Source organism: Alosa pseudoharengus, unplaced genomic scaffold (genome assembly GCF_046254945.1).
Source record: "Alosa pseudoharengus isolate Yale_2024_CS ecotype anadromous, Long Island Sound unplaced genomic scaffold, YU_APseudo_1.1 YU_APseudo_1.1_scf_20, whole genome shotgun sequence".
NCBI classification, from domain to species: Eukaryota; Metazoa; Chordata; class Actinopteri; order Clupeiformes; family Clupeidae; genus Alosa; species Alosa pseudoharengus.
This window is the reverse complement of record NW_027468664.1, coordinates 29,309,463-29,314,462: the sequence shown is the minus strand read 5'-3', so window position 1 is coordinate 29,314,462 and position 5,000 is coordinate 29,309,463. Positions and strand designations below refer to the sequence as shown.

The following is a 5,000-nucleotide window of genomic DNA, read 5'->3' as shown; positions in this document are numbered from 1 at the left end:
CCCCGACCAGTAGGAACAGCTGAAGTGCCCTTGAGCAAGGCACCTAACCCCTCACTGCTCCCCGAGCGCCGCTGTAGCAGGCAGCTCATTGCTCCAGGTTAGTGTGTGCTTCACCTCACTGTGTGTTCACTGTGTGCTCTGTGTGTTCACTAATTCATGGATTGGATAAATGCAGAGACCAAATTCCTTGTATACGCAAGTATACTTTGCTGAGAAATCTGATTTTTACATTTACATTTACAAATATACAGAACCCATACAAGGCCCGCCCCACACACACATATCCTAAAGGTTAAAATTTAGTCCTACACTTTCTTTCTCTCTTATAAAAAAAAGGGTGATCTTGTTGCAACATGTCACAAGTGGACATTAGGAGTTCAATGAAAGTCATTTTTTTATCGCCCACCGCCACCTCCTCTTATGTGCATGTATGTTCACACACACACACACACACACACACACACACACACACACACACACACGGTCAGCTGGTGTTTATGTAACACCTGACAGTGTCATAATAACGGGTTGTGTTGGGTGGAAGCATGTGATGTGAGAGGAGAGGTGGAGGACCCTGTGAATAAGGGGAGCGGAGCATGGGAGAAAAGTGGAGAGACGCACATAAACAAGCAGAGAAAGAGGGAGCGAGTGATAGAGAAAGACGGTACAGACGAAAAAAGCAGAAACCCAACTGCAGTGAAGGAGAGAGAGAGAGAGCAGGAAGGAGAGAGAGAGACTCTGTGGTCCTCTGAAGACATGAGTGTGTTGGGTAAGGACCGACTCTATTAAGTGCCTGTTGATCAGTATAGATTTCTCTGCTAGGGTTTCTCACATCGGACTGATTTGTTTTCCATACCTCTTTGCCAGCTTGTAGTGTGTGTGTGTGTGTGTGTGTGTATGTGTGTGTGGACAGTGTGGCTTGATTCGTGCGCACAGTGTGGCTTGATTCTCTACATTCTAAATATCCCTGAAGAACTGTACTGACATCATGGACACTTTCACACACGAACACTTTCACAAACTACCAGCCCTTTGCTAAATGCAGCATACTCAAATTTCTTTTCTTTCTTCTTCTCTTTCTTTCTTTCTTTCTTTCTTTCTTTCTTTTTTTCTCTCTCTCTTTCTCTCTCTCTTTCTCTCTCTCTCATTCTCTCTCTCTTTCTTTATCTCTCTCAAAATGCTATCTTTCTTTGCCTGTGATTTTCTCACTCTCTCACACACATAATTGTGGACTAAATACAGTAGTTGGAAATGGTCTTTTTGCCACACACACACACACCACACACACACACACACACACACACACACACACACACACACACACACACACACACAGTTATTTTTTTTTACCTGGGTGTGGAATGTAGAAGTTCTATGTCACCTAAGTAAAGGCTTCTAATTGGCAAGATTGCCTGTCTATTGTTATGTAACACAGAGAGAGAGAGAAAGAGAGAGAGAAAGTACCATGTACACCAGAGTGTCCTAGTGGTTACTCAGGTTTGGTTAAATCAGGTGCGTAGTCAGTTCTGTGGTCATGCAGAGTGGTGGGAGTGGATGTGAATCCTAGAGCAGCAGTACACAAACACACAAACACACACACACACACACACAAACGTTTGCAGAGACAGCAGTAGAAGTGGAGTGTATTACTGCTGTAAAGGGCAATCTAAAAGGCCTGACTCTATATCTATCTCTGGCTTTTCCTAAGGACAGCCTCCATTGTACCGTGGTATTGGAGAGAGATGGATTGTGGGTAGGAGGCAGATAAATACAATGGCTGTTTGTGTGTGATTCTGTTGGCCTAGCAGGTCTTTTTGTGCCAGCCTGTATGCAGCGGTCATGAAGCATTCAGGTATAGAGGGGTGTGTGTGTGTGTGTGTGTGTGTGTGTCTGTCTCTGTGTGGTGAGCTATGCAAGTGTGCGTGTGTGCGTGCGCGAATGAAAGGATGACCCATATACTTGACCTGTGTCTTGGTCTCTGTGTGCGTGGTGTAGAAGCATACGTATTATGTTATGAAAGTATCCATGTTTTTGTACATGGACATGAAAGTGTGTGTGTGTGTGTGTGTGTGTGCGTGTGTGTGTGTGTGTGTGTTGGCTTTAGGCTTTACCTGTCTGCAGTCACGTCACCTGAGTGTTTCCTTCTTGAGTGTGGTAAAAGGCTCTTTGATGCTTTCTTGTCAAGAGGTGACACCCCCCCCCCCCCTTTCTGCCAGACATAGGGGACTCGAGTCACATGACTTGACTCGAGTCACATTTTTTAAGACTTGAGACTTGCTTGATCAACATGTATAAAAGACTCGACTTGACTTTGACTTGCTATTAATGACTTGAGACTTGACTTAGACTTGAGAGAAATGACTTGAAATGACTTGACTTTTTATTTTTTTACTTTACGATTTTAGAAAATCTGCTTAGGTGCTGTTGCATGCGTCACGCGAGCGAACCTGTCATTGTACCAAGTGACGCGACGCGACAGACCAACAGCAAGTGCCATATCAAATGAGACAGACTGAGGTAGGCTAACTTGCAAATATGGAAGGCTCTACGTTTATACCAAAAAATAATAATGTTTGGCTTCACAGATTATGTATCTGACAAGTCAAAGGAGAAATGAACAGCAGTCTGCAAGTGTGCAAAATAGCGACATAACCACCACCATGTTAGAAACCCAACGTCAAATTTGAGGCATGTTAAGAGTTGGCTTTGAATCTGTTATGCTTTTTAGCTAACGCCATATTAGGTTAAAATGTGTGAAATGGCAAAGTGAAACATTTTCTTGTCTAAGTTTAATCTTGATATAGCGAAAAATGTTGCCAATGTAACCTAAAGTAAGCGCCTCTCTTTCTCCCTTCCTCTTAAACACGTCCCTGTTCCATACGTTACAGCCTAGTTACTAACAACAGTAAGTAGGCCTAGCTAACTGCCAGCAATCAGCATAGAAAACTAGCTTATTTCACATGTTAGGCTTATGTATAATATGATATAGCATAGACGGTCCTAAACCCTCCTAAAACCTATTGCACTGTCACGCTTGTCAAAGTTTGGCAGTGACGTCGGCGGCAGCGTTTGATTGATTGATTAGTTCACATTATTGGTTCCTTGGAGATGTGACAGGTCAGGACAGGTGTCACTTGAACTGTTTGAATATATTTTCATGATTTGATGTAGCTTAGGCTACCTAATATTTGAGGCATATTGAAACAATTATAGGCTATTTTATAATAGGTCTACTTGAAATACATTTATTTTTATTCGTATACATTTCATCTTATTCTATAAACCGTTAAGATGTAGCTTGAATGAATGCAATGTCTATTTGTTTGTTACAAATAAAACTCCAGCAGTTCATAACTAACCTATTGTAGCTTATTTTAAAATGAAAACATGGGTAAATCATGAATTTCAATGATTTGGCTATGACTTGACTTGACTTGCTTGACCCAAGCTATGACTTGACTTGACTTGCTTGACCCAAGCTACTGTATGACTTGACTTGCTTGACTGTCACAAAAAATGACTTGGACTTGCTTGAGACTTGAAGGTTAAGACTTGAGACTTGCTTATGACTTGCACATGTGTGACTTACTCCCACCTCTGCCCTCCCCACACACACACACATACATACACACACACACACACACACACACACACACACACACACACACACACACACACACACCAACCACCCAAGGGTCTGCCACCGGGGGTCATCGGCATGACTATCATGGGATGCTCCATCAAGTGCGCTGAACACTCAGGGCAACGGCAGTACTTTCTCAAGAGTCTTGTTGCCAGGCAACAGAACGTCAGGGGCTTCACGACACGTGATGAGCAGGAGAGAGGAGGAGGCAGGCAGTGTGGCGGAGGAAGTGGTGATGAAGAGCATGAGTATGATGGTGGTGGTGGTGATGATGATGATAGTGGGGGAGAGGGAGGATGAAGATAATGGTGGGGTGATGGTTATGATGACCTGAGTGAAGACGGTTTTTGTGTCCCTCAATTTACTTTTCTCTCTCTCTCTTTATCTTCTTTTTTCTGCATCTTCGTTTTCATCATCTGTTTCATCATATTGCTTCTTCTACAGTCTGTCAGGATTCATTTGTATGTGTGTGTGTGTGAGTGTTATAGAGGAGCAGAGAGATATGGTGTTCAGTGGCCAGTTGGCATTGTCACTGCAATTGGTGTCTGTAACCATGGCGTTGGTCTGTCTGTCTGTTGTCTCTCTCTCTCTCTCTCTCTCAATCTCTCTCTGTCTCTGTCTGTCTCTCTCTCACACACACACCCTTCCTCTCTTTCTCTTCCTCACTTTTTCTGGCTCGGTTCCACTTTCCACATCTCTGTTTCTCTCCCCTCCATCCTCTCTCTCCCCCTCCCCTCCTCCTTTTCTCTCCCTCCTTTGCTCTCTCTCTCTTTTACTGCTTTTTTCTTTTAATGGCTTTTATCTCACTCCTTTCTAAATTGAAAGAAAAACAGCAAGTGATTTCTTCTTTATCTTGCTACTTCTCTCACCCTCTTTCACACTCTTTTACTGTCTCGCTCACTCTTCCTCCTCCTCTCCTCCCCCTCTCACACTCTTTCTCCCTCTGTCTCTATTTCTCTCCATCCCTCTCTCTCCCTCTCTCCCTGAGGGTTGGGTCTTTAGTTTCCGTATGAAACCCTGTAACTAGGAGTCACACCACTTCAAAGGGAAGCTGCCTGCCTGCCTAGTGAAAGGGGAAAAGGGATGTGTTTCCAGTCACAGTTTTTGTGTGTGTGTGTGTGTGTGTGTGTGTGTGTGTGTGTGTGTGTGTGTGTGTAATGAAGATAGAAAAATATACTGATAGAAAAGACATAGCGGAGAGTGCAGAGTGAATTCATGATCCGTCTTTGAGTATGTGCACAAATCTAAGAGTCTTTCTCTTTCTCTGTGTGTGTTTGTGATCGTATTGTTCCTGCCCATGCAACTATGTGCACAAAGATGATGATTGCAAGACACCACCTGAGGCCAGAGAGCGATG

At 43.5% G+C, this 5,000-nt stretch overlaps 1 protein-coding gene across 2 annotated transcripts in view; it reads left to right on the top strand.

Moving 5' to 3' along the window:
• Positions 1-5,000, top strand: part of cdk17 (cyclin dependent kinase 17) — a 78,208-nt gene that overhangs the window by 45,595 nt on the left and 27,613 nt on the right. The window lies entirely within an intron of this gene.